Source organism: Anopheles darlingi, chromosome 2, assembly GCF_943734745.1.
Source record: "Anopheles darlingi chromosome 2, idAnoDarlMG_H_01, whole genome shotgun sequence".
Lineage (NCBI taxonomy): Eukaryota > Metazoa > Arthropoda > Insecta > Diptera > Culicidae > Anopheles > Anopheles darlingi.
Window position 1 is genome coordinate 34,265,529 of NC_064874.1, and position 13,135 is coordinate 34,278,663.

The following is a 13,135-nucleotide window of genomic DNA, read 5'->3' on the forward strand; positions in this document are numbered from 1 at the left end:
AATTGTGCCGAAACGAGTCGCTCGGCGGCTTCGTGGAGCCAACCAAGCCACACACTTGCCACAAGACACGATCGATCGTTGCACAGGACGCGTCATCGCGTCTCTATTTATCCTGTCCAGGTCCACCCCGGGGCCCCACGACACGCGCACGCACCCTTTCCGGTGTGTCCGGTGGGCAGGAAGACTGACGCCAGTTGATTGATTTTTGCGCGCGACAGTCGCGTCCCCCGCGCACACACACACAGCCAGCGGAATCAACCTTCACCCTGTTCCCGGCCCGGCCAGTGCGTGGTGCTCAACTCCGCTCAAAGTAACCAACACATTAGGGTGCTGGGGGAAACGGCACGGCACGGCACGGCAAATATTATGTTTTCTGCTGCTCTACTCGGTCTTCCCCGTTCCATTCCTCCCGCGTTTGGAGTTGATGTGCACTTCCTGTGTCCCGATGGCCGCGGTAGGCCGCTTATCGCTACACTGGAAACCTCTTTCTTACCTTCCATCGTGTCTTGGGCCCCCCTCCCGAACATTCAACATCGAAGGTGAAGTGCTCGCCGCGGTTCTCATCTCATATATACCTTTTCACCAATTGGGACGGTTTACGGTCCACTCCGCTGCCGACCCTCGAGAGCTCGAAAGAGATTAGATAAGGTGTCGGTGGTGGCCACACCGCGGTTCCCTGCTGGTGCGTGCTGGCTCGAAGGCTGGCCGGTTGCGCTTGTCGCTAGTCGATTGTCGAGGTCAGTTTGTTGAGGTCTCTTCTACTCAGTAGGCGACGGTCGGTCGGTCGCTCACTCAATCATGGCCGCCTTTGCTCTCACCCCATTATGCTCATGCATGTGCGCGCCTCGGGGAGTTCAAGGAATTCGATCAATTAATGTTAAGTGGCCATCGTCACCGGCACCGTGCACCGCACCGTGTTTACCTTCCGTCCCCAGGTTTCCTCAGGTTCAACCCATGCGGCGGCGGCGGCTGTTGGCAGCTAAAAACCGGTGACAAACCGATTGGAATGCGATCCCGGTCAGTCTCGGGGGAAGCGCAGAGCGAAAAGCAGAGCGAAAGCGAAGAGAATGAAACACACCCAACAACTGTTCCCCTCATCCCTTTGCTAGTGCACTGTCCGAGTTGGGGGTGCATGGCCAAAGACCCCGCTCTCCACCTCCGTCCCCTCTTTTGCATAATTCTATGCAGCTTTTGCGCTCTGAATGTTGTCGAGACCCGGCGCGGCCGGAAGGTGAGGTTGCGCGGCGATCCTGCAGACCCTTTTTACCTTCGTGGCCAGTTGGTGAGGTGGTTTTGCGCTCGAGAAACCACACACCGAGAAATCGAATCTTCGCTTGGCTATCGAATTCCAACCACCGGCGAGCATCCTGGATGGAATTGAGTGATTCCTCCTCCACACAGATCGCCATTGCTGCTGCTCTCTCTCTCTCTCTCTCTCTCTCACGTTCTGTCGCTGGTGGTGCGCTCCAAGAACTACCACTTTTTATCGCGGACACGATGTGCTTGCAAGAAGTCTGCGTTCGTCGTCTGCTGCTGGCCACTGCATGATGACTCTATATATGCGCGACAATCTTTCTCCCTCTCTTACCGCAAGAAGGTGGTGGTGGCTGGTGGCTGGTGTTGCTGGATGTCGCGCTAGCTCTATGTCGTCCACTCACTTGACCGTGATGGTGGTGGTGATGGTGGAGTGGATTGTTTGGAGTGTGTCGAGCTTTTCCTTCTGTGTTGCTTCTGGTCTGGTCCGGTGGTCTGGTAGCTGCTGCTGCTGCCGGTTCGGTCTGGTGGTGCTGGAAGAAGGAAGGAATTCGTACAAGAAATTGTTCGACTCTATCTTTTGCATTCTCATCCGTCGCGCACAGTGACGAACGATGGCCGGCCCTTTCTTCTTTCCAGGCGGCGGTTTCGTTCTTACTTTCGTTGAAGTCTTTTTGGGTGTAAAGTGTTATTGAGGTATTTATTTAGTTTTTGTTCAATTTCAATCGAATTTTTGGCTAATTTTCTTCATATGCACTCATTTAGAATTTTGAAAAATATTAAATTGATCAAATAGAAGATTATTGCTAATTTAGTAATAATATTAAATAGGTAAATATTTTGAGTAAAAGATAGAAATTTAATTCTTCTTGTAATGTGATACAAAACAACTAAAATTATTGCTTAAATTCTTCACTTACAGTTCAATGGCAATCATTTATTTGTTGAAAACCTGACCAAAGAATTGGACAAAAAGATGATAATTATAACGCTAACGCTTGTTTCATCATATTTCAAACAAAAAATTGCTATTAAGTGAACCAAATGCTGCGTCGGTAAACAGGGTTCAGCACTGTACAAAAGGCGTCTCCGGGGGCATTCTGGAAGACGTCCTCGAACCGCACCAACCACCAACTACCGCCCGCCGGACGTGATCGTAAAGCTCAGGTATGAACAAGCCATTACGGAACTGGCTATCTGTCAGTGTGTGTGTGTGTGTCTGTGTCGGTGTCGCATGTCGATGTATGTGCGCGATGACCAGAAGCAATACAGGGCAATCGTAGAACAACATCATAGAACATCGGCATCTCGCATCCGCTCGCACACAAGTCGCCGCCGCCATGAGCAGGTTGTTCTAGCCGGTCGAGAGGTCAGCAAACGCGAGGGTCCCGCAGGGGCTTGTGATGATCGCATCGCATAGCCGTTTAAAGGTTGTCATCGGAGGCCACGGGACCTTCTCCCCTCCCCAATCGGCGACCACCTTGGTTGGCTTTTAATTGTTTTTTCGCTCTTTCGCTCGCCCTCCGCCGGTCTTTCGCTTTCTGCTTCACCGGCAGAGCGTCTTACTGTGCGTGCGCGGCGTTGTTTTGTTTTTTTGGGAAATTGTCTTGACCTTTACCTGGTCCCTTACCTGGTGCTGGTACGCGATGAAATGGAAAAGAGGATTATTGTGCCCTATTGGCTTCACTCCGAGTGTGTGTGTGCGTGCGTTGATCTGTTTTTGTTTTGTGCCATGGTGTGTTTGGTTTGGTTTGGTTGTTTCCTAATTTTCCTCCACTCCATCGGCTCCGGAATCGACCGACGGAACGGTTAATCAATACCGCAAAGACGGATTGAGTTGCCCGGACGCACGTTGCACGAATCGAGGTAAATTGAGGTTAAGGGGAGGTTGTTCTTAGCTGGTTTCAAAGCCGATTTAAGCATCTTAAGCGACTTGTGCGGCGAAAGGTACGCCTGGTGAGTGAGGTTTCGGGGTGGGTTTGTTGAGCCAACAGAACCTCCGGACCGGTAACGCAACGGCCAACCTCGAACGTTTCGCATGATCGCATCAGCTGCTAGTCCAGTAGTTGGGTTGGGGCTGGAGCGGCAATGAGCTCATTACCGCGGTGCGGTCGTGAACTCGTCGAGCTCGTCTGGAGGAGTTCTGGAGTACAATGTCAACACTGACGAGTGACACCGAGACTGATGATTGCCGATGGACAGGAGGACAGGAGAAAATGGAGATCTCAGGGTTGGATCTTCGCGGTAAGTTGTATCGCTGTTTGATCAGTAACGGAGACAAACAGTACCCAGTACCGAACAACGACAACTCCGGAACAAGGTCCTTCAACAACAGCAGCAGCAACAGCAGCCTGGGGTTGATGCAGGTACATCTCGCTGTCCACAGGTATGGGACCGATCGCTAGACCGACCGACCGACCGAACTGTTGTCCCAAGCATCTCAACTCTGCTTCCGCTTCCAATGCTTCCAACTCCGGGTGTTGGGTTTCGTCGTGTTATTTTTTAATTTTCATATGTTCTGTTTATTTATCCCGAAACCTCCCTTCGCCTCCGCCGGCAGCAGCAATGCGCATTGTTTGGCGATCTTATCCTTTTCCTCAATGGCCGGCCGGCCATCCCTTCAGACCGCCAAGATCCGTTCAGTTTCGGGATGCGTTCGGATGCAGTGCAGTGCTGCTGCTGCTGCTGCTGGCAAACAAAGGGAAGTGCTAAAGAGATTAATATGGAAGCATAAGACGACGATGGAGCGATGCGATGAAGTGCGCAGGGACAGCTTCGTGTTCTCCTTCTCCTTCGCCTACCTTGGATTCTATCGCGACGGATTCGGCGAAAAAACCGTTCCGTTCTCGGTGTACCATTGTTGTACTTGGTGGGGAGGTGTTCGAGTTCGAGCTCTCTGCTGGGTTGCCTTTCTCTTTCCCTTATTGTCGTTCTTCTATTCCTTCTCCACGTCGCCGTCGGAGATCATTGTTGAGCTGCTTGGTTTTTATGTCTTTCTCCGCTCGCTTAACCTTCCAGCTCGGTTCGCAAGCTATCAAGCATGATCATGAGAACATAATTTCATCGCCAAACGCTTTCGATGGTTGAGTGACGGAGAATAATGGGAGCAGGGTGGCGAATGTGTGTGTGTGTGTGTGTGTGTGTGTGTGTGTCTGCTGGAATGCTGGGAGGATATCTGGAGTTGCAATGACACAAGCTAATAGGTTAGTTTTGGCAATTAGGGTCTTAGCGAGGTTTCTATCCTCTTGGGAACTCGATTTTTCACTTAACCGCGCATCACGAGAGGATCTGAAGGGAACGATACGGAAAAGGATTTCTGTAACATTAAAAAATAGCAGATATCATCGAAAAGAAAACAATGTGTCTTGATATCTCGTGTAAAAAGCAAGAGGTTTTCGTATTGCTTAATTATTTTCAATTCACGATGTTTTGGAAAATGCCAGGATCTTGAGGTAACTTGGAGTAGCCGTGATCTTAGCTCGATGTTGATTTGATTTAAATGTCTGAACGTTTTCCTTAATTATTTAAATAACTTTTCTATCTCGGTAATGCTGTTGTCGTTAGTTAAGTGAACTATAGGGTTAGCCAATAAATAAATAACAGTGCGATGAAAACACATTTACGATTAGATTTACGTTTTCTTAAAAATAACAGTAATATAAAATTAAACATGCGACTCACGCGGTCCTTAAACATGTTTAAAAAAAGTTGTAATATATATTTTTTGGAAATAAAAACATTACAATGTTTCTAAAATGCGCATTTTTGCATAACCTTGTACACTCTAAATAGGGAAAAGACGTTTTATTGTCATGAATTAGTAACCGATTTTTTTTAACTGAATAATCAACTGTTGTATGAAGTATTCAAATCATGTCGTGTCTATCGAAAATCCGTTTTTTTGTTTCGCAAATCAGACAATACGTTCAATAGTGTTTCCCAAACACCAATCAATTCATTGTAAATAATATCCTTCGAGCTGAACTTCGATCCATCAACAATAAACAAACATAAAGTAATGATCCTCACATAGGATCTCGAATATTACCCGGGTTCGTTTATAAGTGAGAAGATATCTAAACTGGACAGAATGTTCTATTGGGATAAGAAGTCTCAGTGTCGTTGGGCTTATATCAAATAGACCAGCTCTGATTTTTGGAACGAAAACAACCGGGATTAAACTATCGGATTAGGTCTACGCTTAAGCCTACGATCAGTTATGATGAGCCGCTCACTACAACGAAGATATTAGGGGAAAATCAGTTTAAGAACTCATTTCACATAAAAGGAATCTTATTGAAAACGATTTTATTTTGAGCTTCTCCTTAAGAACTGTAAGCATTTTGCGAACCTCGTACCACAACTTCTTCAATGCGTACGGGCACGCATGTGTTTGCAGCGCCACGGTACGGTACGAAAGGAGGAGTGCCACAGCAAACTGTTACTGTTAATCATCTCTTTCGTGTTATTGAATTCACTCTGTCTGTATGTAAATGATGAAATGATCCCGCGATAAACCACGAACATTCCTACAAGCACCGTGCTCGAAGGAAGGAAGGCAGGAAGGAAGAAGGATACAACCGAACGGGAACGGTGACGGCGACGGGTTGACAGGGGAACACCTTGGACCCAAGACCCATTCCGGTGAACCAAGGACAGAAGAATGCGGTAACCATATCACGGGCACAATCATCTCGAATCTCGAATCATGTTGTCCTCACCCCACCCCACACCTTTCTTGCTTCTGGTGGGAACCGACACTTTTTAATCCTGCACCACACAAAAGCACCACGTTTTTCTCGCTCGCTCGCTCGTTCGCTCTCTTCAAAATCACTTCCCAAGTGTCACACCCACGTGATCGCATGTTCGCGCCCGCCGACACGATGTCCGTGGACCCCCTCGAGATGCACTCTCTCTGCACATACTCCGAGCCCGAGTGGATGATGGTAGCGATGGCTGACATCGCGGTGCGGTTATGGGTCTCTTGGGGTTCGGGAAGGGATCCGGGAAGGGGATTGAAGATGAAATGGAAAACAAAATAACATAATCCATCTCCGTACCACTGTTGGCTGTCTGGCTGGCTGGCTGGCCACGCAGTATCCTCACCAACAATGGGCTTCATGCTCAATCTGGCATTCCGTTCGAGTTTCGTTCGTTATTTTTCGGCAACGGCAACCCAAACGGCCGCAAGGCGCCTCCGCATCGTCTGCGCCGAAGAGAAAGAAAGATGGAAGCTGAAAGAAGAAGCGGGAGAAGACGCACCTCATCCACCTCGTGACACCTCGCGTGTGTGTGTTCGTGGGCGAAGCTTGTCCAGCAGCTTCTCGGTTGTGCTGCATTACAACTCGAAAAACGCTGAAGACGCGGGGGAATTTTATCACGAACAACCATCGATCGAATGCATTCTCGACACCGGCGACACCAGCACCACGTCGAATGATGGCTGGCGTTTCGTCGTGGGCAGGTACGACGGTACGGTGATTCATCATCACACCACTGGAGTTGCTGTTGTTGGTGCTCATCATCAACATCACATTCGTGTGGAAACGGCAGTGAAATCTCCGATTACTTATCATCTACTGCACCTCGCCAGCGACGACGTGCTGCTGACGATCGTTATTGCGTTACCGTTTCTTGTTGGCACGTTCGGAGGCCAGAGATTGAAGGAACGTGCTTCCCGGGGAGCGACAATGTCACCGGCGGCATAATGATGGAGAAACCGCTCCTGAATCGAATCCGGTGCTGCGAGTTCGGGGCCCCGAAAATTGAATCACATTCCATGTGTTCCGCCCAAACTCCTGCGCAGTTCTGGGCGTCGGTCGTCGGAGACCGGGCTTCTTGCCGAGGGAGGGGAGGAATCTTCTCTCGATCTCGTACGTGGGCGTGACGGTAACCGCGACGCTGCTTTGTTGCCATGGAATGACGCCAATGACCGAAGCGAATCGAGATCGTCGAGACCATCACGGGAAGCGGGATGGGATGAGCGTGAGAGGTACTGGAACTTATTGTACCGAGAACTCGCTCGCTTCTCGTTCTCGCACTCCTCCCAAAAAAAGGTGTTCAGTTCCGGTATTGCAACCCAGCCAGCGAGCCAGCCAGCCAGCCAGGCATGTCTGTCTTGTTGCTAGTCGTTACCCACGCACACTTTTCCCGGGGAGAAAATTGCGGACGAACGGATGCGACCGGAAAGCAGCATATTAGACCATCGCCAGAACAGACCAGACGTCACGTCCACGTCGGGCGCGCAGGTGAACGCAATGAATACATTATCCAATTTTGGGACGGTAATTAGATGGAATTGGGCCTGGAAGTGCCTGGAGGGTACCTTAGGTCCCGGTCCCGGATTTCAGAACACTTCTTCCTCATTACGCGCCCCCCCAAAACCTCCGTGGGACAGACGTGGGTCTCGTCAATTACATGGTTTTTCGGAGCGATTCCGATGTGTGACCGGGACTGGGACTGGGACCGGAGGTACCGCGACGTACCGCGTAGCTAATGTGCGTCAGGCACTTGGCCGCGGTAGGGGATGGGCTATCCAGCTCCTTATCCAGCTACGAGGGAGAATCGACGTCACCGAGTCGTCGCCGAGCTTCCGGCTCCAAAGAAGCGGAACGGTACGCGAGATGACATTCACGGTTTGTCCAGGTCCCCTCAGGTCTGGAACCTAGAACCCTGCCGAATGCAGATAAATCGGCGTTCCAGCGAACCATCACCACCAGCAACCGGATGGATGATAGAAAAGGATAATTGTGGAGTGTGAAAAGTCCCCGCACATCCGCCGATCGCATCACGGGAACCCTGCAATTTGGACAGATTGCCTGTATCCGCTGTTTTTGGTGCGCGGTCATCCCGCGGTCTTATCGCGATCACTATCGTGGTGACAACGCTCGCTGGCTCGCGCGTGTTACGCCCGGCTGCGGACAATTAAAATAATTTGAAGGATCCAAGTCGCCGGACCCGGGGCTGTTGTCATGGCGATTAAGGCCGCTGCGATGTCCGATAGATTCGTCTATTCCCGGGCGGGTTGCTTTGCTCTTGGTGGTGACAGTGGAGAACATACAATTATCTCCTAATGTTGAGCGCTTTTCTGCCCATTTTCCTTCATTCCACATTCGTACGGAAGTTCCTCCGGGCGGGGGATGATGAAGATCCAAGGTCCAAGACCCCGAAGACCAGTTGAAGACCGACCGGGAGGGACGACCGGGCAGTAGTGGGCCCCGGACCCGGAGGATAATCGGATTGTAAGTTGTCTATTTGCTGCAAACATTTGTTGGCTGAGCAGCGATAAGCCTTAGCTCAAGGATCGTTCGCCATCGTCGAGGCCGGGCCCGGGCGGATGTTGTGAAGATCGACAAGATACCCGATACGGACCACGGGAGACGAACCCCGGACAGACCTCTGAGGAAGAAGACACAAAAGGCCGACGGCCGGCGGCATGATCGTAAATCGCTCCGTCATAAAACTCACCCAAAAACATGTTGGGCTTTTGGCCAAATCAAACAACAACGGAACGGAACAGAACAGAACAACAGAGGAACCGATGCGATGAGTACACGAGGCTGTGGCCACAGGTACAAGGTATACCAGAGGAGAATTGTGGTTAAAAACGTTCCAAATTAGTCTATTCCGCTGTTTAGAATAGTCCGCCGGGGACCGGAGTTCAGCTTAAGGGTTAGAGTTCCTCGCGTGAATGATGATGGGCGATCGCGATGATGATGGCGATGATGATGCTGTTGCCACCGTGGCCAACACAGTGGGAGTGTTTTCTGGTGGGAAAACGTTCAACCCACGTTCCTCCTTCACCCGTTAGGTGAGGCGTCCCGTTTCCGACGATGATGATGATGATGATGGTGATGGGGCCATGAGGAGGCAAAAAATTGAAACATCATCCTGCTCTGGTCCAGGTCCAGGGTAGACAGCATGGAGCATGCGAGAAGGGAGGTTCCCTATCCACCTTGCCCGGCCCGGTCCGGCCTCCCGGGAGCTACCTTCCTAAATGAAGTCGTTTGTAGTTTTAACAAACAATTAAACAGAACATGCCTACGCCCTGTAGTCGTAGAAGCGCTCGACGCGAAGCTCGAGACCTGATAGGATCTCGTTCGCTTCTCTCTCTCTCGGTCCGGGGACGGGCGATCAACCCTTCGACCGTTATTTATACAGAACGTTTAGTGCTCATTATTTCGACAACTGCTGACAACCGCACGACGGACAGCACCAGGTCCGGTAACACAGTGGAGCAATGCTGCGGAGGCGATCTTCTTCGGGGGTTTTTGTACAGTTCAGGTCCATTCATTCGACTTATTAGCCCGATGCTACCCGGGTTTGAGGTGATCGAGTACACACACACGGCGGTCCGCAACCGACATTATGCATGGGAAAGTCAAACAGTCTCCGGTTGCGTTCCGCGTTCGAGTACCGGCGCGTCACCGGCTGATGACTTCCTTCCATCGTGCTGATGCTGCTGTTGCTGTTGAGGTGTCGGTCGTGGTGTGCAGACAAAGATCAAGTGAGGAGTGGTACGTGAAGAAGAACAACGGGAAAGGACGGAGCTAGAATCTGCGCGTTGGTGTTGATTGATTTAATGATCCCGCAGGAGAAAGAGGAGGAGGAGGAGGATGCTCTTACGCCATCGGTAGCCGGAAGTGGCCACTACCCAGCCATCAACCGCAATGGCCGCAGATTGCGCAGAAGATGCGAAATTGCGCGCGCGCGAGAGCTACTGATGATGATGTTTAATGATAAAATTGTTTGACTTTCGGGTGCTTTTAGTGCTTTTTCTTCTTCTGGTGGCAAGGGGGGGCAGGAGGGCCCAGAGATCAGGTCTTAACCTTCTCTTCTTCCTCCCTCCTCTCCTTTCCTCTCCTCTTCAGCACGATCAGAAGTGCTTGCTTGTGAGGTTAGGTGCGCTCGAGCATCAAGAAGATAATTATCCCATCCTCTCGATGTACCCTGGCGATGGAGAAGGAGGAGGAGGAAACGAATAATTTGTGCATTCCTAGAGACCCCCGGGGGCCCAGGGCCTCACCTAATGGTGAGCAGATCTTCGTGCGCGATCTTTGCGAAGAATGACGTCGGCGGCGTCGATGGAGCCGCCAGCAGCGAATTGATGGATTCGTCCGTCCGTCCGTCCGGATGCTTGAGGTTCGGTTCGATTTACCGGGACTAAACGACTTGTGCGGTGTTGTGCGGTGCTGCGATCACTTCCGATCGCCACAGGAACCGTGCTTGCCATTAGCGTTAAGGTAACCTCGCTGGCGTTGACTTTGCGTCTTCACGATTCCGACCAAACCGATCTGACAGAAAGGAATAACGAGGGATTCGGGAATTGCCGCTCGTAAGTAGTCTGCTAGAGTCGGTAAAAAGGACAATAGGAAACTACGGACCCCTCCTTCCCCCCGGTAATCGACGCATAATGGTCGCATAATTACACCATTTGCTGCTTCGGCCGGAAAATAGAGGGGAACACGGAACCGGATATGGCAAAAACAGGGGGTTTGTTTGGTGTATTTGTTTAACTGACTTTTGGTGCCGTGACCGTCACGGTATGTGTGTCGCGTTCACAATTGCGTTGCAGCAACTCTGTGAGAGGGTCTTGGCCATTCAAAACAAGACGATTTTCTTAAGCAGCAAAGCAAAAGGACCCTTAAATCGGTTCCGCCCCATGCTTTGGGGTTGAAAGCGCGATAGCCAGGAGTGGTAAGCAGCTGCAATTTGCGTTCTTAGAAATCCCGTTGAATGTCCCAGCGAGTCCTTTAATGGCATAATAATCGTTATTTCGGGGAGGTTGAATTTGAATGAAACTTCTGTTTTGTTAGGAGCTCGAGAGGATCACATTAATTTGACGTTCTTATGCACGAAGCACGGTCGCGAGTATTTCGCCGGGAATTTCATATCCGCTGGCCAACGACCAAAAGACGGAATATGTGTGTTTGTTGCTGGATCAAAAAATGCTTCAAAATTTCGCAAAACATACAACAACCTTCCCGATACATTCGCGCTCTTCCAATTCGTGTTCGCAATTAATCTTGGTACTCGCTGCGAACGGTTCCAACCAAATGACGAACATGTCTCAACATGGAAGCCAGCAGCGTGCATCGCCTTGTTGACTTGTGCTGCTCCACCGGCTGGCCGGACGATAAATTACTCCTTGGGCGTCGTCGTCGCACTCCAAACAACGCTGAAGCCGAATTCCCGAAGCCGATTGTTTCTCTTAATCGTTTTCAATTCGATTCGATTCGAGGCACACAACAGTCCGATCACGTCCGAGCCGGTAAAGCCGAGTTGGGGCATTCCAGCTGGGGCCTGGGCTGGGTTGGTCAGGGGCTGGCCAATAAATTCGGCCGTCGCGGAACACAAAACATTGTCCGACAGAGCAGGCCGAGAGAGCTTGGCTTCCAAACGTATGATTGCTCGCTCATAACTCTGTGTAGGTCTTCCTGGCTGGATGTAACATCTTCTGCATGCATTAGCATAGTAATGCTTCGATCGATTAATGCGCAAAACTCCCCTTCGGGCGGGTCTGTCGTTCTGTGGTTGGATGGATGGTCAAGGCGAAGGTCAGAGAACATGTTTCGGTTCTGGACGGGGGGGTAGCGAGCATAATTGTTGCGGCGCAGAAAATAATTAACCACCCCAAGTCCCCAAGAGCAAACGAGTGTTTGTGGGTATGGGTGGGCCCAGAACAACCGGAATGCTGGCCCGGCTCCCTTGGCCCCCGGGGGCATTCCGAAATTCGTCCGAACGCCGTCGTCTTGTGCTCCGAGAAGCAGCATCTGTTTGTGGCGCGAGTGGATCCTGGCCGCTCATCATAATTGGCCACGGCAACGGGCAGCCCGGGTTACCATAGCAACCTCGCCTTCCTTTCCATTCCCTTCTTTTCCACGCAAAAGCTTTGTAACCGAACTAGACGCCGTTTGTTTTGATTGAATATCCATTCCAATTCCAATGGTCGCGCAGGATCGCGGCGTTCTGACGTTCGCTCGGTTCTTGTTCGGAGTGTGGAGTTGGTGAAAGGGGAATGGAGGAAACTTATTAAATCCGGCCCATCCCCATTGTCAAATTTTGCTCCTAATTTATGTGCAGCGCGAATCTCGAACATGGCGAACGCGCTCACGTCCCCGGCGGCCCCGTGTTCATGTGTTTTTGGCGTTGTTGTTGTTTCGGACTCTTCAGATCCCATTCTTCATGCTCACCGCAGCAGCTGCCTCATTCGAACATTCATTTGAAATTTCGCTCGGAATCGGTTGCATCGGGAATGTCGGGGAGTCGAGATCACTGCTTAAGGCAGGAAAAGAAGCAAAATCCAAAAAATCCGTTCTTTTTTTTCGATGGGGGGAATTATACTTCGTCTCTGCGCCTCGAGGTGATGAGGTGCTGGCCCTCAAGATGGGATTGTTCTGCTTCGCTTCCTCTCTTCGCTTCGGTGCTGCATTTTGCGATGATCCTGTCGCCGTTGTCCCGGGCCAATTGATGATCGTGGCATCGTGGCCAGCAGCTCGCGAATGGATGCAGGTAGCTAATCAATTCAGACCCCCAAAATCCGAAACGGTGATGATGAGCAAACGCGAAAACGGGCTTTAAGCTGAGGTCAGGTCGCGGACGTGTTAAACGCCTGAGAGACGCGAAAAGTGGCGCTGCGGAGTCTCTGTTTTCCGGAGGAAAATTCGTGTCTGGATCGTGGATCGATCCGCGTGCATTTCGGGACTTCTGCTCCTCCAAGACCGTTCTCAAGACGTACAAGTCGCAAAACACAATAAGCTCTGTCCAAAGAGTTTACTCTATTGGAATGATGTTTAGGATTTAGTTTGGCTTCCACGAAACAGGAAGGAACGAAACCAACGAACGAACGAACGAACGAAAGAAGGTCCTTATGAATCCCAAT